The following is a 24,603-nucleotide window of genomic DNA, read 5'->3' on the forward strand; positions in this document are numbered from 1 at the left end:
AACCATGACTCTTAGGAAAATTTTTTGATAACATGACACAAATATTAGTATTACCAACTATCAGTAGAAGTCATTTGCCACAAAGAAAGTACGGTTGATTTTAAACAAAGGAAATGGTTATAGGTGTCAGCTACAAGGTCATGTAACTATGTAACTGTGTCTATCACCATTTCTTTTTTCAGTGAATTATGGGCAAGGTAAATAATTTTAAAAAACCCACATGTAAATGCATTTCAAAACTATTTGATTATTTATTGTAAAATTAATTTATTGTCTATTAAAAAAGAGAAGAAACCCAGTGAAATTGTGCCCAGAAATTCTGGAAATAAGATTTATGATTAGATATTTCAGTCTGCCAAATGAAAGTGAGCTGGAGATAGGTTCTTGCAAACAGAAATTTTATTTTGTTTTATTATTATTACCACTATTATTATTTTAATAACCAAGGTAACTCATTATTTTTTCCGGGCAAGCAAGCTATTTTTTTCTCTTATTGTACAAATAATTCTCTTTTATAATACATATACCCATTCTCTCCCTTCATTCCTCATTCTTCCCTTTTCACTCAATTCCATACAGTAATTATTTACTAGATATCTACTATGTTCTAGGTGCAATGTAAGTTACTAGACATATAAAGAAAAAGTAGATTAAGTCTCTGATTCTGAACAACTCTTTATAATTTCTTTTTTTTTTCTTTCAAATTTTGGAAGTGATTTAAACAATCATATACTCTGGATAGCATTGTCTCCGTGGAAAAAGTTTTCTCATAGAAATTTCTCTAAAAGACAGATTTCTCAAGTGGGTACCCACATGCCAGCGATTATAAAAGACATTCTACTGAAAAATATTAATACCCATTTCTATTATTTTACTGTCATTAAAAAAATTAATGTACATATTAATATTATTATGTCATATTATATATAGTAGCATAGTATCATAATGGATAATTTATAAATAAATACATATATCTATTGGGGATGCATGTTGAACAAATTTTATTAATAGAGTGGGTGATGATAAATATTTGAGGACTCATATTCTAGGTTATACTCTCTGTAAGAGCAGGTAGCCTCACCATCTTGTTTAGCCTTTTACTGTGAGGGAGAGTCTGGCACATTTGGACACTTAATAAATATTCAGCAAATGAATCAATAAATGAATGAGTAAACCAACAAATGGTTTCTGCCTCTTTCCTTCAGAGTTGTGAAATAAAAACTACCTACTCTACTAAACTCGTTAACATGTGGCAATATACTAGACAACATATGTATATTTTATTTTTAGATTAAAGTTTACATTCAATATTATTTTGTATTAGTTTCAGGTGTACAGCACAGTGGTTAGACAATTTTATACTTTACAGAGTGTTTCCCCTCAATATTTCCAGTTCCTATCTGGCACCGTATATAAGTTACTACAATATTATTGGCCCTATTCCCTATGCTGCACTTTACATCCCTTTGACTATTTTGTAACTACCAATCTGTACTTATCACTCTCTTCGCCTTTTTTATGCAGTCTGCTGACAGCGTACGTGTGTGTGTGTGTGTGTGTGTGTGTGTGTGTGTGTGTATTGGTTGCCAAATTTTTAATTTAATTTAATTTTATTATTTTATTTTCTTACTTATTTTACACTGAGAGGAGGGGAGATAGAGAGATAGACTCCCACATGTGCCCCTACAGGGATCCACCTGGCAATCCCTGTCTAGGGCTGATGTTCTGCCTATCTGGGACCATGCTCGTAACTGAGCTATTTTCAGCGCCTGAGACAGAGGTTCTTTGGGGCCATCCTCAGTGCCCAGGGTCAATGTACTTGAACCAATTGAGCCATAGCTGTAGAGGGGAAGAAAGAGAGAGAGAGAGAGAGAGAGAGAGAGAGAGAGAGAGAGAGAAAGAGAGAGATATGAAGGGTAAGAGGTGGAGAAGCAGATGGTCACATCTCCAGTGTGCCCTGACTGGGAATTGAATCTTGGACATCCACATACCGGCTCAATACTCTACCACTGAGCCAACTGACCAGAGCCATCAGATGATTTTAATTAAAATATTTTCTTTTGTGGTTCTTAACTAGCAAGGTATTTCTTGGCTAATGTCATCTATGGTGGCCATCAACATTGCAGCTCACAATCTGGGCTGTTCCCAGGATCTCTTTGATTGTTCCAGAGAGTTCTCTAGCTAAAGATGGGCACCACATCTGCAGGGCAATGTTGACAATCTCATCAAATGTGATATTTTTACTGTGCTGAATGTTTTTGTTTGTTTGTTTTGTTTTTTGCTTTTTGCTGTCCCATGGTTCTTTGAGGGCTCTGATGATCAGAGCAAAGGCAGAAGGTGCCAGCACGATATGAGCCTGTCTGTTCTGATCAGTCAGTTTCACTGGAATCTCAGACACTCTCATCACCAGTTGCTTTGGCAATGTCATCACCAACCTTTTTTGGAGGCAGACCCAGGGGTGGTATTTGTGGGCCAGGGCAGATGTAGCACTGACTTCCTTACTGGTTCACCTCAGGTATAGGACTTTGATTTTGTTGGGGTCAAACTTCGGAGACAGCTGGTGTTGGGGAACTCGAGTTTAGTAGGACCAAAGAAAATTGCATGTAAGCCTTCTCTGAGTGAAAAGCCAAAAGCAACAGCATATATATATTTTAAAAGACTCCTACAAGGAAATACTATATTTTTCCCAGATTTGAGTCTCATGATATGCCTAAGTAACACCTTTGAGAGGGGAAGTCTTCTGGAGCAAATAAACTTGTGATCCCTCAGACCACCCTATGGACTACTGTGCATGCTGCTCACTTGCTTGGTCTTATAAAGAGCATATGACAGGGGTGTAAAGAAGGTCATCTGGTCAATCACCATTTCCTTTCTTGGAAGGATGATTTGGACAAACAGGCTTGTACCCTACTTCCAAACATCTCCACATCTTCCCCAGAAACATATTTAAGTGCTGAAATTTGTGTGTACTTTTAAAGATAATGGTTACTTGACCAGGAAAACTATGGTAAGGATAAGCTCTTTAGGTTTGTTGAATGAGAAACACTTAACATAGTCGTTCTCTCTTCTCTTCTTTGTTTCAGCAGAGAGGAGGAGGTAGCTTTTGTGACTTAATAAAGACTTGGAAATCTAGCAGTATAGTCCAAAGGAAATAGCATGCCCCTTCCCATAACACTAACCAACCTGATGACTAAGGTTGTGATGTTTCATCTGCAAATATGCTCCTTTTACATTTTGGGTTCAAACAAGTCTTTTACAAACAAATAACGTGTATGATTTTGTTCTGAAACAAGATGATCACAATGATAAAATGGTCTCACATCTATCAAGTCTGTGCTTCAGAATTCCTGAAGCATTTTCACCTGAGTTACTCTTCTAACTCTTATAGCCATCCTCTATATATTTCCTAACTTTATGGAGAAAAAAATGGAAATTCCAAGAAGTGACAGAACGAGGATGTACTTTTTCTAAGCCCAGAGATATTTCCTTTACGTCAGTATTTCTGTGACTGTAATATGAACATACTTTGCCCGTGGGCCTTGTTAAAATGCAGATTCTGATTCAACAGTCCTGGCGGGTGGGGAGCAAGAGTCTGCATTCTAACAGGTTTCCAGTTGGTGCTGATGTTGTTATCCACAGATAATAATTGAAGTAGCAAAATTCTGCATCATAATTGGCTCTTATGTGATGTGATTAAATTTTAGACAGCTTTGCTGAGGAGCTTGGTGTAAAATGTTTAAGCTCTTCAGAGCAAAGTTCTGGAATTGGTTATCACTGCTTTTCTGCTGGGCCATCACAACAACCCCAGACTCAAGGTTAGCAAATCTTTCCTGTCCTCAGACTCCCCCACTGCTCTTAGTCTTTTCTGTCTAATACACAGTCCCATCATGCTAAGGGCCACAGCAGTGTTCTATTTTCTACAGGATGGGCTATAACTTTTGAGCACAGCACATTAAAGGCAGCCGTACCTCCATCTATAATTCACACTGGCCACAACCCACCCCCATGCCCATACTCTGTCCAGCCCAAGTACAGCATCCTTGGTTTTCTGTTTCCATGAAGTTTCATTTCTAAATCTGTTCCAATTCGTTGCATAATTATTTGTTTATAAACTTCTCTCATTAAATTGAATTGAATTGTTTGTAAACATCTTACAAGAAAGTCGTGAGATCTAGAATTGAGTATGTATGTGTCTGATACCTGCCACTGTTCCTTTCACAATAACCACACAATAAATATTTGTTGAATGGATGCTCTATATGCCTGGGGCAACCACAATCATGTCGAGATTTGAATTTGAGATAGGTGAATAGCATGAAAGTAAAAAGACAGTGAATTAGTAAGTCTCAGAGCATTGCCTGGATTTCACAGTACTGTATTTCCCGATGTATAAGATGCACCCTAATTTTGGGGCCTGAAATTTGAAAAAAAGTGTATAACATAATGTTATTAAGCTCAAGTTTTTTTTATCATAAAATTCATACAACTGCTTATCCATGCAAAAAAGTGAGAAATGACGTAAAAAAAATCTATAACCACTGTGTAAGATGCACCGTTTTTAGACCCCAAATTTATTGAGAAAACTGTGCATCTTATTCATGAGGAAATATGGTAAATTGCTCAAGATAAGCATTTTCTGGCTAAAAAAAAAATACATGGAAATTATAGACATGGCCAAACAGTGTATGCAGCTGGTCCTGACCAATGCCTGGCGTGTTTCAAGTAACAGAGAAAGATGTCATTAGCTTGTGCCTCATCCTGTGGTATATTCCAGAGATTTTTTTTTCCTGCCAACTTTATTTCATTTAGAAAAGTTATAGTTTGGGTGACTTCTGACTGATAATGGTCACTGGCCCATCTGTCTTTCTTCCCTCTGCCTCTGTTCTATAATTTTTATCTGTGGGACTATAGTTCATTTCAAAGAGATCTCTGTAGAAGAACTTTAAAGGATGGTGCTTTAAAAAATCTTGGCCCTTTTATAAAAACAATGAAACACTAGTCTTTGCTTTTGCTAGCAAAATAGCAGAGCTTTTACCTTTTGGAAAGTAACAAAAATGTCAACAATCAAAGGAGCAAGCTTGTGTTAGTGGGTTGTGGTTAAGAAAAGAAACAAAACAGCAAATCACCACGCAACTTTTGTTAATGAAAGTGTAGATTAATTATTAAGCAAAATTTATTTAAATAAGTAGATATTAACATAGGAGCATTATCGTTGATTATGTTTTCACAAAACAAAACAAAACTGTTTGTGTATACAGTTATATATTCACCCCTGTAAACACATATCTATGTATTTATACAAACATGTAGAATAACTTCAATTTCTCAGAATGGAATTCTCTAACTTTTCTACAGTTGGGAATCCAGAAGGCTCCCTTTCTTCTTTCTCCTCCTTTCTGCTTCCCCAATTTCCCTTTCTGTGTCTCTGCTACCACAGTGTTACCACTTTTCTCTCCTCTTCTCTCCTCATAAGTATCAGGTATTTCCCGTTGAACAATTGTTTAACAGGCAAGTTGCTCTGGTCTCTTCTATGGTGGGTGGAAGAAGGGAGAGTGGTAGAGAAGAAACTTACCAAATGAATTTCAATGTTCCAGCCAGGGAACAAGGCCTTTGATTCTAAACACAAGGCAAAGGTGTGACTCAGAGTGCAAGAATGATTAGGATTTGTGGTCAGATCTCAGCTTGACAATAAGTTGCTGAGGTCAGTCCTAGTTATGGTAGTAGGGGACATGTAAGGAAGCAGAGCACCTGCCCAGTTTGGAGGAAATCCTTAGAAATTCAGAGTAGAGATCAAGCTAGAGACATACTTGGGTGAACTAAGCTAACCCTGAACTGATGATCATTCAATTTAATATAATTTAAACTTCTGTCAAATAGTTGGAGGCAGTGGTGAAGCTGTCCTAGTTTTAAACTTAGAAATAACTTGAGGAATCCACCTGAGCCTTCCTTGGGCATCAGTGAGCACTGGTGGCGCTCTACTGAGAGGAGTTGGGAGTGGCTAGCAGTACAACCTACTTAATATTCAGAATGTTTATGTTTTCAAAGTACTTAGTGTGTATTTTCAGGTGTCTTGATACCTCTGGAAAATATCAGACAATTTCCAATATTTGACTCATCTTCTCAAGGTAAAGTAAATACTATAGCAGTGGATAAGGCAGTTGGTTACATGTCAGAAGCCCTAATTGCTCCCTCTAGATGGTGCTGGTGAAGACCATTCTAAAAAAAACCCATTTGACCAGTCAATGTTACCTTTTTCTTATTTCATTGTCTGTCATCCTAGTACATTGATTATCAAAGTATTAGTAAATTTACATAAATAATCTTTTAGTTGTATGAATGGACCTAATGAAGCTTTCCACTGAACCTTTGGAAACAACCTTCAGAGTAATGTTTCTGAAATTATATGAAAGCTTTTATTTTCTATGTTGACTTTTATGTTACAATTCTCCAAATAAATTTGGAAGCCCACTAAGTTTTTACTGCATTAGTTTGACACACCATAGTCTAAAACTTACAGTTGAGCACTAAAAAAATATATAGATCCCCCAGTTTCAGGCACTTAAGATCAGATCTGGACTTGTGCAGTTGGACTTGTGCAATATGCACACTGACTAAATCACCAGAGATTCTGGCAAAGTCAAGATTTGCTTTGGGGTGAACACAAAATTCTGATGATAGGCCAGAGAATGTCAGGAGGCTTGAAGAGTGAGCAGGACATATGGAACATTTGTGTTTATATTGGGACAGAGCTGTGTGAAAAATATAAACATAATGCACAAATGAGATCCTTATTCATTATATTCGTAAAATTGTACCCTTGTGCATTCAACCAATGTTCCTTAAGAGTTTACTTTATTCCAAAGACTGTGCTTAGTGCTGTGATACTCTTTAGCTAAGGGAAACTTGACCTAGTTCATTCAGAAACACTTTGAACCAGGAGGATAATTAAGATTTCTTTAGAGTTAGAAAAGAAAACTCTGAGATTGACATGATTAATGGAATGAGTTGAGTTTTTCCTGAAGCAGATGGTACAGGGACACCTCTTTGGGAGGAACCCTGCTTGGAAGTCAAGAGGAATGTTTTGTGGTGTGAGTTCCCGTGCTGCAGACTTATTTAGTAGTTGGAACAGAGTTCATGTCTGGGATCCCGCTGAGAATTAGCCATTGCAAAGAACAGTGAGCCAAGAGGAAGCAGAAGTAATATATACGGAAAGATTTAATCTGATCTCTTGCTTGTCTTCAAAGGAAGCTTCATTTGTAAAGGACATGATTGTAAAGACATGACTGAAGAAAGATTCCCCATTAGGCAATGCAGAAATAATGAGAGCCTCCATGTTCCAAAGCCTCTGATGTAGGGAGGTTAAGGGACTTAAACTGTACACAGCTAAGAGACTCATGTGGAGCAGGACATCTCTTGAACCTCTGCTCAGCCGAGCACAATTCCTTTCTTTTGCTGTAAATTAAAATTTATCTGACAAGAAGCTTCCACATGGAAATGAAAGAGTTTGAACCTGGCAAGCAGGGTTTCTACTCATTCAATTTTGTTGGCTTCTTGTTTCTTATCCACTCCTTTGTTGGATAAGAAAGGGGGAGGGGCTATGTTTCAGCTCCCTGAGAGTTTATGAAGTCAAGGACAAAATGAACTACCCATGAAAGCTACTAAGGGTGAAGACCAGATAAAATACCTCTTTCCTCTCTTACTCTGCTATGTTGCAGGTGGCAGGTTGCAAGTATCCATATGACCGAAAAGAGGGAAGGAAGCCTCATGGAGTCAAGGGAATCCTGGAACTCCTAGAAAATATTTGGTGCCAGTGTTTGTGTGTGTGAGTGTGTGTGACATAAATTGGCTCATACTATACGTACCTTGATGCAGTTTGTGTCTTTCACCCAATATATTGATATATACAGTACTCACTCTGTGCCAAGTACTCTCTAAGTACTTTTAGATGCTTCAAATTACTTAATAGAGACTTAACCACATCCTTTAAAATTATAATTAGTGTGCTTATTCCTTATTTTTAGATATTAAGATGCTTCCAAATTTATTTTTTATTATTGTTTTCATGAAGAAGGTGGCACCGTCTCCATGTGTGTGCCCTCTTGGGTATGTGTGAGTGGGTACAAAGGAGTAAAAAAGATCTGGTACACATCACCTGATGATGCCGTTGACTCTGAGGCAGGGAGAGAGGACATGAGTTGGCTTGTGTTTGTAGGGGCTTTAGTCTTATATGGAATACAGCATAAGATTCTTACATGTATAATTAAAGTTAGTTTTTAGAAATTAATACTGGGTTAGAACTCCTTAGGCATATGACCTAACTTATCTGATCTTTTTTTCTTCATCACTTATTAAAAATACCACCAGCCATAAAATCCTGGATGTGTGGCCATGGCAGACAAACGCAATATTACATGTTACAGTGCTTTGTAAAGTGCTATGTATATTAAGATGACTTATTCTAACACAACTTGGATTTCAGCCACTAGTAAAAGCACCAGATAATTCATAAGAAATAAATACATCAGTGAATATTTCATAGTTTTGACTAGGGACGTCACATATGTTGAAAAAAAAAGAATTTAAGTTGCTTTAGTAAAGAATCAATTGATGTAACTGACATATAGTTTTAAAATTTCACAATCACTAAATATAAATAACAGCTCTCTTATTTTATTACAATTGAACTAATTAGAATTGGGTATAATTTTAAATTTCCATTGTGAACCAGTTTTATCTGTAACTCATACTGAATGTAGTTTCTAAAGCCTTAATTCTTTATGTTGCTATAACCATGTGACCACCTCACACCTGCAAGCCTGGAAACACACACATTATCAAATGAGAGCAGTAAAAAAAAAGTGAAATTAAACAGTATATTTTAAATTGTCATTTGTGTATCATTGTAGAACTAAGATATTTACCAGGGTATCAATGTTCTAGCACAGAGGATGACCTTGGCACTTTATCAAACCCTCCTGCTTGCAAAATAGAGCATACTTTAAATACTCTAGGTAGAAGACCTTCCAAAAATAGAACCAATAACAACACCTGGATAATCATTTCAATTCTGAGCAAAGTTTCTTTGAACTCCATGAAGATAGAAAATTTTTATTTGCTCTATTCAGTTTAAGAATGACCTTTCCTATAGCAGAAGTCAGATCAAATGGTGCCAGTCCTTACTTTACCTTAATCTCACGACTTGGTGCCATACATACTAATATGTGGCAGCTTCTAGGATGAACATTTTTCTGTGTCATGTCATGCTTTGACTATCCCAGTGAATTTGTGCACTCACACACACACATGCAAACAGGCACACTTATATCTGTGCCTTTCCCCATTGAAAGGGTAACTTCAGTGTGAACTCTCCCTGAAAACCTGAGTACTTAGACTGAGTATTGCCCAGCCTATTTTCTGAGTTTTTTTTCCTCCCTAAATAAGAATTGAGCTAAAGCAAGAATAAAAGTGTTTTTTATTTGTTGTTGTCGTTTCTTTCTGTTTTGAGTATACCACTTCCTACTGTGTACTTTTATGGAGCCACGGCATTTTTTTAAAAAGTTTATATTGTATATCTATGCTCACTTTAAAGTTCTTTATGAGCTCTGGAATCTGAACTGTCCAACAAAACTTTCTGCAGTAATGAATGTTTTATAATCTGGGCTGTCCAATGTGATTGTTACGAGTCCTGTGTAGTTATTGAGCACTTGAGTGTGACTAGCTCAAATGAGGCACTGATTTTTTCATTGTATTTATTTTAATAATTTTCAATTTAAATAGTCATGTGACAGTGCAGCTATAGATCATTTTGTCATATTCATAAGAAATAGAGAATCTTTAACACTTATGTTGTAGCTTTTTATGTAAAAACTGTCCCTTTTGCTCCATTTGGCTTTCATTTGCCTCTGAAATCTAAAATCTGATCCTGCTGTTCACGGTTTATTTTGCCTTGACCCTTTGACTTTTTCCCCCTGCTCAAGCTTCATGCTGCCTTCAACTAGTCGGTAGTTTTCAAAAGTTACGTTCAAAAAATGGTGTAATGCTAAGAAATGGGAAAATGTGCTTACTTCATGAAGCATATTATACAAGTTACATAAACACAGACAACAGGATGGTGGTTGCCGGAGGGGAGGGAGTGGAGGGAGAAAGAAAAGGGGAGGGGCTCAAGTATCTGGTAACAAAGGAGACTACATTTCAAATGATGAGCACACAAAGGATACATAGATTGATAGAATTACACCCCTGATATTTACATAAGTTATTCACCAGTGTTACACCAATAAACTTAATTTTTAAAAATCTTAGAAAAATTAAAAAACAATTTTTTCAGAATGACTTTTTCTTGAATTCCTAGTTCTCTTGATCAAGTGTACTTGAATTGGAACAAATAATGTTTATTAAATATATATCTCTCTTCTCCTGAAAATCAGGCAGATTTCAAAATTAGCATTAATCTTCTTTCACCTTAAAGGAACTTTGGAGAGGTGTGACACACTCCTTCCTGTCTGTTAGTGGCCTCCACACAGCCATGACTTAGCACATTGTGACAAAGCTCCTCTTCCTCCCAGGGTTTCCAAGAGCAAATTACCAGTGAGTAAGAACTTCCTGATGCCCTTTTGGGGCTTTAGAATGGGATTAAGATGAGCAATGATTCTCCAGAAGTCGGTAGAATGTTGAAGCAGTAAACATGCAGTTGCAGGCTGTATCCACCCGCTCTTCACACACACCGCCTGAGATAATAGTCCTACAGAGAAGCCGCAGCATTCACAAGCCCTGCTCACAGGTTCCTTTTCTTTACTTAAAGGCCAGCTAGGATGAGAACATAACTGATACCGCCTAGATAATTATTGACCAGTTTTAGTATTAACGGTGGGGTTATATTCATTTTCTCTTCCTGGTTATGTCTTGCTGATGCAGCTTGCTTCTCTGTGTAGAAGCATGACGATTCTCACTTTTTGCAGCGAGAACTTCAGCAACGGACACACGTAATCTGGTCAAGCACCCCTTCTAGGTATGTGGCTTGAAAATGTGAAACGTTTCCTTTTTAAATTTATCTCTTTGATTTGGAATGCACAGGTGGGAGCTGATGTACAAAATTGTGTAATAGATTTTTGTGTACCTTGCTTTTTGGACAGATGTTCTGAATTGTAAAGATGTTCTGGATGTCTGGCAAGGGACCCTATGAGAGTATGTTCATATAAAACAGCATGTGGGCAGGTGAAGTACAGCTAACTCAACCTTAATTATTGAAGGCAAATTTCCTCTTCTGTAGCTGCCTCTTTTTCATGTGCCTGTGTTTGGGAAAGGTAGATAAATTAATGGGGTAAGCTGTCTCTCTTCATCCAGCTTGCTCTCCTCTGCTCCTGGCTCATGTTTTTCTCCAGTCCTCTCTACTTTCCCTCCTTCCTGCCCTCAACAGAAGTGAGGAAGGTCAAACTGAGCTTCTGCACATGGTGCCCACCCTATATAACCCTTTCCTCTCTATTCAAAAGAGTGCGGAATGGGCTGTGGGGAGTTACTTTGCCAGACCAAGGAAAGTTGCTCAAAAGTCTATGTTGAACTAAGTGTGCAGCCCCTAACTTTTGAAGATCCTGGAAGGCTGGCCAGGTTTGTGAACAGTCTGCTTTCTGCTGTCTTCACACTCCTGCTGTGAAGCCACAAACCATCGCCATCTTCTGATGATGGCCTCTCGTAATCCAGATGTTAGAAAAAATTACAGCAGGACCTTATCTGAATCCGTTTTAGGGATTATCTTAACCCACAATAGTTTGTCCTCATTTACTGCTGTGTTTCTTTATAATTTAGGATGATATTTTTATTTTCTGTCACTGACTAGTGGTGTGGTGGTGCGTTGAAAGGATTATTCTCAGTGGCCACCAAGGTTTTCTTTAGCTCCAGGAGTCTGCAATTCTGTTCTTTCCAGAGCCCGTGTCTCGCCCAGCTCCCATTTTAGCCACTTCTTCTCTTTGCCGCTCATGAATCATGTCAGACCCCCAGAGGTCCCTGGGTCCTAGTCTGGGAACTAATGCACTTTCACAAGCCTCAGGAGGGACTCCCTTTGTGTTTAGCAATGTGAATTCATACTGCCAAAGGGTTAATCTTCCAAGACTAAGTGCAGATTGGGTGAAATAAGAGAAGATCAATGATTCTGCCCTGCTATGAGGGGGGTGTTCAATCATGCAGGTTTCCAGCCCAAATTTTTCAAAATCTGCATCACAGGAGTCACCTGGGCGTCACACCCGGAGGAACTCTGGGTTAATGTGTGGTGAACAGAAATATCAAGTTTATGCCTATAGGGTAGTTTTCATTGGCATGAGCTTAAGCATAAAAAAATGGCCTTCCTAGTGTTAATTTTTTTATGGGAAGTTGCACGATAGCTGATCTTGGAATGTTAGCAGCACTGTTGCAGAACTGAAAATGCTACCCTGAGACATTTTAAAAGAGCAATAAATATCTGGTTTTAAAACAAAGACATTAAAAAATAATTAAAACTTGGAAAGTCTTTTTTGATGGTGGTTGCTTTAACTTTGGTGTGTTAAAGCTGCCTTTTTGTTCCCTGATGCTCTCAATTAGCAGTTGTTTGGCGTGGTATCTAGTGATTACTTGACTGTTTTGACATTGGGATGTCTGTGCTTTAATGAAAGAATGCCTGGTGATGAGACTGTGTCCCCTTATCAGGATAATTTGGTTTCATAGTGTGAAGAGGAGGCTGTGTTTCGAGCTGGGGCTCCCCACCCCCATGTTGGAGTCAAGGAAAGCCCTCTGATGTGGAAGGAGTGGCCCTCAGGAAGGCCACATTGTCTTCAGACCTGGGTTGTTGGTACTTGGAATAGCTGTCCTTCGGGGTTAACTCCCATTGGAGAAATGAGACCAGTCCCTTCTACTGCCACTGTCTACAGTGAACAGGGTGCTTAGGGAAGGGAGGGCTGTGCCTTACACTTACATGTGGCCAAGAAGGACTTCTTGTCATCACTTTCAAAACATGAAAACAGGATTGGAAAAATAATTAAAAATTGGAAACAATTTCATTCTCTAGAAAGTTTTGCTTGGCTCTGCCTGATTAAATTCATTATACCTTTAACTCTTTATTGCTTAATATTCTACCATAAATGCTGGCCTGTGTTTTTGCATTAGTTTTATTATTAGTAGTAATAGTGTTAGTCTATCCATATGCTCTAATTTACTTTTCCCCGATTATTGGTCTCTTGCATGATTTATTTTGTTATAAAATGTAACACCACTGCAAATAAACTAATAAGTATAACTTTTACATGTCACTGATATGTATTTAAGAAAAATTTCCAACAATAGAATTATCAAAACCAAGAGTATAAACACCTTAATATTTAATATATATATATATATATATATAGTAAAATTTCTTTGCTTGCTTTTTAAAAGGGTTCTAAAAGTTTTCAAAACCTCTTACACCAGGGTTAATATTTAACATATAAAATTATAATTAGACATACAAATCATAGAAATTATATATATGTATAAATACAGATATAACATGGAACCTTGACATTTCTTTGTGTTGTGATGTGCTTTAATTATCTGTAAAGATAAAAAATTTGTTTATGTGTGAGGGTTTTTTTTTTCTCTTCTTCTCTAATTTTATTAATTCTCTATTATAATTTTTATCAAGTTGACTGAGGTAGCTAGCCAGATGCAAGTCTTTGGTATATAGTTCAACCTTTAAAAATTTATTATTTATTATCCAGATTCTGATACTAAACATTAGACTAGAACATTGTCCCTTTTTGACTGGGGGCCAGTGGGTTTGTAACTACTTTATTTTATTTATTATTTTTTAAATTGACCTTATTGAGGTGACTTTGATTAATAAAATTATATAGGTTTCAGATGTAAAATTCTATAATACATTATCTGTACACTGTATTGTGTGTTCACCACCCAAAGTCAAGTCTCCTCCTAGAAGTCGGTGCAAGGGGGATAAATGGTGATGTAACTACTTTCTATTGCCCATTAGTGTTGGGTGTACTTGAATATGCACAGTGAAATAATTCCTTTGTCAATGATTATGTTAAGGAAGTGCACATAAAACCTATGCTGTGGGCCAAGCAAATGTGAATCAAAAAATATGTATCTTAGGAAAGCAAAATTTAGATAAAAGTATTTCTAAATTCGATCAATGGCCAGTTGTATCTTAATGAAAACCTATTCCTTTTTTTTTAAGTCCCAGTAAAAGTGAAGAAACCAAAGATGTTTATGTAACTGAAAGAGACACCAAAGAACTAGAATATTTACTTGAGGCGTCAGAAATCTTAAACGATTTGAGAACCTACTCCAGACATACTTAAAAGCCAGAGGCAATGATACTTTCATTTTCCTGGCATTAAGTGAGGTTATATAGAGAATTTCTATTATAGAGTGCATGACCAGGATTTTTATTGAGCAGCATCTCAAAATCTTAAGAAGCATGTTCTAATTTGGCAAGAGATGACCTGGAATCCAGCACTGTTTTCTGCCATAGCAAACCTGTAAAACATGGAGATGATTTTCATTCCCCAGTCACACCATGAGTGTGTTTTGAGCTCACTGTAACTAAGTTGAATGTATTTTAACTAGAGCATTTTGTCCATAGTATTCAAAATTTGTTAGCAAGAAGATTTTTTTTTCATGACTTCTATCACAAAAAATCAATTTGCTGTTATTTTTCTCTTTAAAGTTAGATACAGCCTGACCAGGCTATGGTGCAGTGGATAGAGCGTAGGACTGGGATGTGGAAGACCTGGGTTCGAGACCCCAAGGTCGCCAGCTTGAGTGCGGGCTCATCTGGTTTGAGCAAGGCTCACCAGCTTGAGCCCAAGGTCGCTGGCTCAAGCAAGGAGTCACTCGGTCTGTTGTAGTCCCCAGTCAAGGCACATATGAGAAATCAATCAATGAACAACTGAAGAACTGCAACGAAGAATTGATGTTTCTCATCTCTCTCCCTTCCTGTCTGTCCCTATCTGTCCCTCTCTCCAACTCTCTCTGTCTCCACCACACACAAAAAAAGTTAGATACAAAGATATAGGATAGAGAAATAAGCAATCTTTCTGAGGGTTAGAAACTTGTCCCAGTGATTTCAGCCCTCATTTAATCATTTACTTAACATGTGACCCTGGGTAGATAGAGCATTCAGTGAACTCTCCATGACTAAGAGTATTAATCTGGGAAAGGAAGGCAGCATTGGTAGCTGACCACCAAAGACTAACATGAGAACCCCAAAGGAAACCCAGGATAAGTGGGCTCTGTGTACACTGAGAGTAAATTGCAAAGGATTATTCAAACACTAGATATGATAAGGTGCTTGTTCTTTCATTCCTTACAGAATGCCTTGACAATTTAGTACCTTGGTCTAATTATTCCAGACCTCACTTACCTCTGTTTACTCATTAAATCGACTTAGCAATTAGAAAGATCCTGTCTGTCTCCCCTGTTTGCATCCTCTGCCTTGCTTGATAGTCTTAAACAAGCATGGGGTGTGTGGTAAATGATGTAGTTTAATAAATGTTTTGTAAAGGCCAATTATTCCGTCAGTATTGAATCGTAGGAGAGAAAATATGGCTGCTTAGCTACAGGAAGATGTCTACATACTATTGGCATACTATATGGAAGGTAATGTTCTTAAACGGCCTGGCCTTCCTCCAAACTTTGATTATTCATAAATCTGTTGAGTGTGGTAAGTTGGCCTATTAGTGTTTAATCTTTTATTGAAGCCAACTCAGGAGGCTGAAATCTATTTGCTTTAGCAAGCTTGTTCACTGATAAATGTGTGATTTAAAATTTTCCTTTTGTGAATTCCTCAGTGCAAGGAAAACACAGCTGGCCACAGCACAGCTCGTATTTATCTTTTCATGAACTCAAGTACAGATAGATAGTATCATTGGAGGCTTATGAGGAGGGATTGCTAAAGAACAGTCCTCCTCCTGTTTGCGCACCCACTTGAGTAAAGCTTTCCAAACAAGGGTTCGAGATACTTGTGAGAAAAGCTAGTTGAATTGTCAAAAGAAGACCAAGTGACTGTATATAAAGTGGTTGGATTTCAGATAACATTTTTCCCCTGAGTACTCAGATTGGTTAAATATTAGAGAAAGGGAGATAATAACACTGTTTGTTGCCACAAACTTAAACATGTATCTTTTTTCACAAGGTTGGTCTGAAAAGCATATCAGAGATTTTCCATTCCAGATGATTCAGTTTCAATGTGGTTAAGGGCACTGCAGGTAGAAAAAGGTTATTTGGATGTTAACTGCCAGACAGGAACATGGAAACTTTGCAGAGACTTTATAATAAATATAACTTTCTTGCTTCTTGTGAATAACATTGGCTGTTGTAGGATTGTTAAAATATATTTTTTTAACTGTTCAGCATTATTCTCTCTGCTGGAGGGAAGATTATGAAAAATCCTATGAGAGAATTTGGGGGTACTTATTTGTAATGTGCACTTAACTAGGTCATTAGGGAAAATCTCTCAGAATGAAGCAGATGATTTCTGGTTTATATGTGTTAATAAGACATCCTTCAGTTGGGAGGGAAAGATAAAATTATAGGTGTTTTCTCACTCTTGCTCCACATCTCTGGATCATGAGGGTTGAGATTATTCATGTTTCTATAGTTCCCCTGACAAAATAGCATGTACACAGTACGTGGCTACTAACCACAGGTTTTGTGTAATCCTGCAGAACTATCGGGCTCTGCAACAAAGGACTAAGCTAGAGATATGTGCTTCTGTCACCTTTCCTAGTTCACCCTGAAGTACTTAAAAAAAGGATAGGGGAAAAGGAGATTAGAAAAGGGAGGCTCCTTTTTGGCCAAGTGCAGCAAAGCTCCAACACTTTGAGCTCAACTCTGTCCCAGGGCTACCCAAAGTGGGCTAATATTCCATCATATGAGTCAAACAGACACAAAGTAGGCTGGGGTATTTTTTTTCCTGCTGCCCATCCCCATGCCCATAGGTTTCTCTCCTAAATGGAGCCAGAGGCAGCTGAAGGCAGTTCTTCACATCCTTGATTCACCTGCCTTGTCAGAGTCTCTGAGAGTCAGACCCAGACACTTTCCGTCATTGACGGCATTTATTAAAACATTAAGTTACTTTAAGGAAAACTTGTTTAAACTTTGTAAGGCCAGGGACCACCGCTGCCATTGTGGCCATTCACATGCAAGTTTGCATTTGATTCAAACAGATGGTAATGAATCAATAGAGCCAAGAACTGGTGGGCCATTAAATTTAATCCTAGCTTGTACCGGCGGGCAAGAAATATACACAGTAGGAAAATACTTCCCTTTCCATTCAGGGCTTTCAAAGCCACTGGCTCATCGGAGTTTTCCTAGAATCAAAGACCTAGTAGTCTTACTCAGTCCCCTCTACATGCCTCCATTTTGTCTGGCTGCCTCCTCTACAACCACGTGGCCTCTTTCCCCAGCAACAATGTGGTCTCTTCTCTTCCAAAATGGCCTCCTAGCTCCACCTTTTAAAACTTTTCCCTGTGACAACCCCTCCTCCAGCACACATTAGCATAACCAAGCCCCTTCCCAAGCAGGAAGGTAATTAATATTATCACCTGGGTGATGGCCATTCACGTGGGCAGTGCCATCTTTAACAAAGTTAGCATAAAAATCACATTTTACAAACTTATTTGCTCAACAAACTTTCATCTGCTGGTTTAGGGGTTCTAGAGTTTGTAACTACTTGTCTTTCTCATTCTTCTTTAATTTTTCTATTGATTGATTTTAGAGAGAGAAGAAAGAAGAGAGAGAAACATTGCTCTGTTGTTCCACTTATTTATGCATTCATTGCTTGATTCTTGTATGTGCCCTGACCAAGGACCAAACCTGCAACCTTGACCTATCAGGATGACATTCTAACCAATTTAGCTACCTGGCCAAGACTCCTTCTTTTACTTTGAAATTCACCAATACAATATTAGTTTTTTTATTTTTTATGTGCATAGCTAAGAATGATATTGGCTTGATGTGTGGTGGCATATCCAGACAAAGCATTGACCTGGAATGCTGAGGTTGCTGGTTCGAAACCCTGGGCTTGCTCGGTCAAGGTGCATCTGAGAAGCAACTACTATGAGTTGATGCTTCCCGCTCCTTCCCCCTCTTTCTCTCTTTCTCTTTCTGTTTTCCCTCTAATATCAATAAATAAAATCTTGGAAAAAAAAGAAAAAATGTTAAGAAAGATATTGGAAAAGTAGAGATGGGCAGTTACAAATTACAACTAGTAAAATGAACTGTTTCCTTAAGATCATCCCGCCCAACTCAGTCCATAGGGAAGAGAACTAAGGCCATGAGATGTTAAAGAGCTTTTCAAAAGTCATACAGTTAATGGAATGGCAAGGACTAGAAACAGGCCTCAGGCTAATACGTTTTGACTTCTGTGTTTTATCTGTATAACAGACTCTCACATCAGTGGCTTAAAATTTAAAAGAAGTGTGAAGGCCAGTAACTGGTGTGGCAACTCCATGCTGCTCTCAGAAACCCTAGATCCTTGTAGTTTCCTGCTTTACTGTTTTCAGGTATGATCTTTATCTTCATATTCTCAAGATGGCTGCAAAGTGCCAGCCGTCCTGTGCATGTTCTAAGCAAAAAGAAGAAGAAGAAGAAGAAGAAGAAGAAGAAGAAGAAGAAGAAGAAGAAGAAGAAGAAGAAGAAGAAAAAGAAAAGATATACAATAAGAAAAAATGGTAAATACCAGTAAGTCAGCTCCCTTTGAAGGGCTTTTCTGGAAACCCATATCCAGTGGTAATTGCTTAAATCTAATTGACCAGGACTAGCCCAGCTGCAAGACAGGCTAGGAAATATAGTTTTTCCTTCTTTCCTCCATTTCTCTCTCCCTCTTTTTCTTTCTCTCTCTCACACACACTTTCCCCTATAATGCCCCAAATAACATTGGATTTATTATTTGTAAGGTAAAAAAGAAGAATTGATATTGGGTTGGCAAATTCTTGTCTCTGCACTCTTATATTTCATGTTAAGTAATTACTTTAAAGTTTAGAGTCATGATACTTTACAGTAATTTTTCTTTAATAATATTTCATCAAATTTCCAGTATAAAATGATATTATGGGACCAGAAATTCTTGATTTTTTATGTGAGTGCAACAGTGAGAGTAAAAGTTAAGAACTATCACATCTGAGTTGTGTGTTAGCTTTCCATGTTCACTAAGATACTGTTTCTATTGGCTCAGAAGTGAGCCTTGCACCAGATACCAATGCTGACGTCACCTAGGCATGCTTTGTAGATAACTAATGAAAACTATTTCAATATTTAGAAGCAAACAGCAAATAGTTTGCTTATTTCACCCTACATGTTTAGTGAGTATACAGTTTTCAAAAGCCTAAAATTTTGACCTATGATAACTAACTTAGGGCCATGAACAACAATGACAGAATCTCCCAGGTCCCACGAGAGGAAGAAAGTGTACTCAGGTATAACTCTGCCAGTGATGAACATTTGTGGGCAACATTAAAGATTTACTTGTCAATATCTCATTACTCATGGTATTTATGGTGCTGTTTGGCTATGAATTTGTACCTAACTCAGGTTAGTTTCCCTTGTTGAGTTAATTCCTTTTATTTGTGTTGATTTAAATGTAAATAATTATTTAGAGTAAGAAATAGCAAAGTGACAACCCTCCTCATGTCAGATTAGAAGCCATGCTACCTCATAACTAACACACTCTATAATGTTCGTTCTTGGTAAGATACACATTAGAGACCTCTGAAGATATCAAGGATATTTTAAGAAGTAATAATGCCAGAAGACTCCCACACCCAGAAATTCATTAATGTCACTCTGTCTGCTAAATGAGGAATGACTTTATAGCTAGCTCAATACTACTGATTTCTCAGCCACTGACTACCACAGTAGAACACTGAGCAAGAATATTGCAAATATATTGATATTCAAATAACAGAGTTTCTTAGAAGCCCATCTCTGTCTGTAGACAACATCAATGGCTCTCTGTCTGGATTCTATCATGTCTGGCTGCCCTATCTTATCAGTGCAGAACCCTGTGAAGAGGATCCTATATATTTGCCACACCAAGACCTGTGCGACCAGGATCAGCCCCAGCAATTACCCTAATGGTGGCACAGTGATTTAGAATAGACAGCTCTAGGATGCCATTATTTGTCATATATCATAGCCCAGAATAAGGTTAACAAAATCTTTTTCTAAATTGGGGTTGATTTATGTATTAAGAATATTGGCAACCAGACATTCTTTAACTTGTTTCTGTTTGCTGCTGCTCAAGCAGATCCTAAATGGGAGAGATCTTGACAGTTCTAACTCCTGACTAATGTAACTAACTACTCAAAGTAACAGTTAGCTCTGAGCACAGTCCCCAGCCAGGCTCCTGGCAAGAGTCCGTGGGAATAATCTCCCTCTCCTGGCAGACGCCTGAGCAGCAGTCTATGGAAAGGATGAGAATGGGTCTCAAGAACATGCACACTAGGTTTAAATACTTACTCTTTATGTAGAAAGCTCCAAAATTTAGTGTAAAATAAATAAATTGAGTATAGTATGTGATAATTTGGACATTATATTTGAAGAAGAGATCCATCTCCTAGTGAAAGGGGAGGAGATGATGCAGGGGAAATGAGCTCTAATTATCTCTGTGTCTCACATAAGTCATTGAACTTCTTTGGGTCTGATTCCTTATCCACTTAACAAGGGTTTCAGGGTAGATGGCTTCTAAGGCCCCTCTCTTCTAATATTCTGTGGTTTCATAGGACTCTAGACATTCTCAGAAAGTCATATTTGTACCTGATACTTTGCTATTTTTTAAATTTATTGGTGTTTTGATTTATAACACCATTTTCACAAAGCACTTGAGGCAGCTTGCAACCAAAATAAAAGTACAAAGAAAAAAGCAATTGACAAATAACATAAGATAACAAAGGAGTAAAAGAAGCGAGAAAGCAGTATATTTAATAACCAGTTCTGAAGAGAACTATAAGAAAGTACAGAGCCTGTCTTTGAGCTTCCCAGTAGCCAATGCAAAAAAGTAGTAGCCCAGAGAAAAATAGCACATCGTGATTTTTTTTTCCATGTTGTATGCTAGATGCAAATTTTCATCAGGGATTTAGAAGCTAAGTATATCATAATATTTGTTGTAGTCTACTTAGATTTCAGGTTTTAATTTCAAGACTATCAACAAATCTGGACCTAGGATACCTAACATTTGCATCTCCCCTGTGTGGATAGGATCACATTCCTATCCAATCTATTAATTAACAACATAGTTTATTTTTCTGACCTACATTGGCTTTACTATTGCCCTGAGGCACAGTCATATTTTTTCACATGGAATAAAAAATAATTGTCATTTGTTATCTTTCTACCAACATAAAGTGAAATGTAGAATATTAAAAAGAAGCAAAAATAGTTTTACTTTATAATAAAGCTTTAATTGAAAGGATTTATACTCATATTTCCTCTTTTCCCCAATTCCTTCAGGCTAAAACAAGGGAATGATATTATTATTACAAGCAAATGGGTCCTGTTTTTAGCTATTATAAGCCATCTTTACTAAGCTTTGATTACTGTTATTTACTTTAAGACAGCAAACTCAGATTTTTGTTTAATATTTCAGTGGTAAAATTAATTGGGATCTTTTCAGTCATCCTATTCATGTGTAAAATAGTGTTTAAAAATAGACGTGTGTGTGTGTGTGTGTGTGTGTGTGTGTGTGTGAAGAAAGTGCTCTGTAGATGATCGAAAGAGAAATTTACACATTGGAGCTGCTGCTTTGTCAATTTTCAGTGGCAGAACTTAAATAGCTTTATCCTAAAGAAAAAGTAACAAATAGTTCATGTAAGCCCAGCTCATTGTTTAAGGGCAGTTTACGGGTTGTCCTGTTCGGGATCAGGAAAAAAGAGAAGACAGTGTTAGGGAGAGGCCACCAAGTGATTGTGCTCAGTTCTGCCCCTGCCTTGCAGAGCTGATAGCAACTTGATGCATCTTTAATGTCACTCCTGTCTCCTGCATAGAAGAGGTGCTTCTGTGAGGTGAGAACAAAACAAACATTTTTCTGTCACTGTATCAGTTACAGTAATTAATGCCAGTTGCCTCAACAGACAAAACTCCAAACCTCATGGCTTAACAAAACAATAATATACATCTAGCTTAATCAATGTTCAGTGCTGGTTTGCGGGGTGTTTTCTCCAGAAATGGGCTTGCGGACCCAAGTTTCCTTGTGATGCTACCATTGCAACTCGAGGCTTCTAAATGCTCCGCGTGTTTGTGTGTGAGAGAGAGCGCTTTGGAGAAGCACCACATCTCCATGGTCAGACCTAAGGGACCCATCATGGCGGTTTATATCTCATTCATCAAACTCAGTCACCTGACTCTTGCTCAGTGCAAGCAGAGCTGGAGAAATGAAGGGATTGAATATAGGAATTGATATTGTATGGGAAAGTTGGAGAATTTGTTTTCCTTGCTATCTGAGAAACATCTGTATAACATAAAATTGATTTGCATGATGAGTTAGAGAGGGCTTCCTGGAGGAAGGATTTCACCTTTTCCATTTGGGTGAGAGTTTGATCGAGAAACGCACTTTAGTCACAAAGACCTATTTTCTATAGTGACAGTCAAATACCAAAATAGGTGCCAGTATGCTATAAAATAAAGGTATATTATTATTACTAAGATGCCATTGGTCAGCAGCAGTTGTTGGCCAAGAGAGGTAAAGGCTTACTAATTTTAGAATGTAGAATGTTTCCATGAGAATGGAAGCTCTTAGAGAGTAGCATTTTTCTCCTCTGGGGGTCTATTGACTTATTCCAAAGACCTAGACTGGGTCCTGGCACAGGAAATGTTCCACAAATATTTGAGGAGCAAATAACAGAACTTGCAAAGGACTTATTTAGCTCACTCTATCTGTTTCCAGGGGAACTTTGGTACTTGATTCTACTAAGCATGTCTCTTCACAATCAAAGATAAGATGTTGAGCCAGTATTTTGAATATGAATGTGTTCTTCTGTGCTAGTGTGTGTGTGTGTGTACAACCATGATGGTGGCCACAGCCCAGCACATGGTCAGAAGCTCAGACACTGCACCATGGATATATCCTCCTTTTTAAATGTCTTCATCTGTCACATGCAATTAGGAGAAAGCTGACTGTGAATCTACACTGAACTTTAAATATATTACATCAAAAATTGACATGGTACACAATTAGTCAATAAACACAGTGTTCCATGCATGTAAAATTTGTCATTAAATAAGAGCCAAAGACCTGGGCTGGTAGCTCAGTTGGTTAGAGCGTTGTCCCGATTGCCAAGGTTACGGGTTGGATCTCTGCCCAGGGTACAGACAAGAATCAGCTAATGAATGTATAAATAAGTGGAACAACAAATTGATATCTCTCTCTTTCTCTCATTTCCCCTCTCTCTAAAATCAATTAAAAAATCAAAGCAAAATAATTTAGATTTATTTTTAAAGCCAAAAATAAAAAAGTATTTTTGTCTTCTCAAATGTCTGTCTCATACAATAATGTACAATTACATATGTTTAACTTTATTTAGAATCTAATATTTCAGTCAGAAGCTGCTAATGGATACACTATCTGTAATGAAAACAATTAAGAGGAAAAGTTATTATGCAACTAGGATCCCAAAGGGAATGAACAAACTACTTAGGGAAAAAATATTTTATGATCATGGAATGTTTTTCATTGTTTCTTTATATTGTTAGAATCATTGGAACTAATCTTTAATCTACACACTAAATTTTGACATGCAATAAATGCAATGTTTTTCATTTATGATTTGTTAAACATCTGTCCTAAGTTTGATAACTAGTTTAAAATATTCAGAGACAATATTCATTAGCAAGTGACAACTAAACCTGTTTCTCTTGCCTTCAAGGAAATTGAAGGATAAATATTTATCCCATCTTGTTTCCCCTGAAAGCTTCTGTATTGACCAACAAATTGAAAAATCTAAATTTTGTTTCAACATATATTATCATTCTTGACTTTGCAGGAACTGAATGGGGGGAAAAACAAAGCTCAGTGTATAACTATTTTAGCAGACTTTGATCACATTGGACTCTGGGCAGTGAATAAAAACTGATAAACTCATTGGTTCTTGCGATGAAGGTTACTTCAGCGTGAAGCCAAAATATGAGAGGGGCAGTTTACTTTTTGCGGATTTAACTAAGGACAATGACACCATTTGCAATCTCAGTGCAGAGCCAAAAAAAGAAATAATTGCCAGCATGCCAGTGCATACTCCCTAGGGAATAACTGCAAAATGAGAAATGCCTGTCAGAGATTAAGTTCTATTTTGAATGGAAGTACAGAGCAGACTGATGTCTTTTTAATGAAAATGAACATATCGCAACAGATGAGTTTTATTTATTAGTTCCAAAATGAATTCTTTTTCTTTTTTTATTGACAGAGACAGAAAAAGAGTCAGAGAGAGGGACAGATAGGGACAGACTGACAGGAAGGGAGAGAAATGAGAAGCATCAGCTCATAGTATGGCACTTTAGTTGTCCATTGATTGCTTTCCCATATGTGCCTTGACTAGGGGGCTACATGAGTGACCCCTTGTTCAAGCCAGTGATCTTGGGCTTCAGGCCAGC

At 37.5% G+C, this 24,603-nt stretch overlaps 1 protein-coding gene across 10 annotated transcripts in view; it reads left to right on the plus strand.

Moving 5' to 3' along the window:
• Window positions 1-24,603, plus strand: part of MECOM (MDS1 and EVI1 complex locus) — a 701,730-nt gene that overhangs the window by 491,339 nt on the left and 185,788 nt on the right. The window contains exon 1 of one of the 10 annotated variants that reach the window (XM_066241051.1): window positions 10,914-11,008. The exons of the other annotated variants lie outside the window; for them this stretch is intronic. The gene's annotated coding sequence lies outside the window, so the exon portion shown is untranslated. Of the gene's footprint in view, window positions 1-10,913; window positions 11,009-24,603 lie in introns of those variants that run through there. 10 annotated transcript variants of the gene reach the window in all.

Source organism: Saccopteryx bilineata, chromosome 8 (genome assembly GCF_036850765.1).
Source record: "Saccopteryx bilineata isolate mSacBil1 chromosome 8, mSacBil1_pri_phased_curated, whole genome shotgun sequence".
Classification (NCBI taxonomy): Eukaryota; Metazoa; Chordata; class Mammalia; order Chiroptera; family Emballonuridae; genus Saccopteryx; species Saccopteryx bilineata.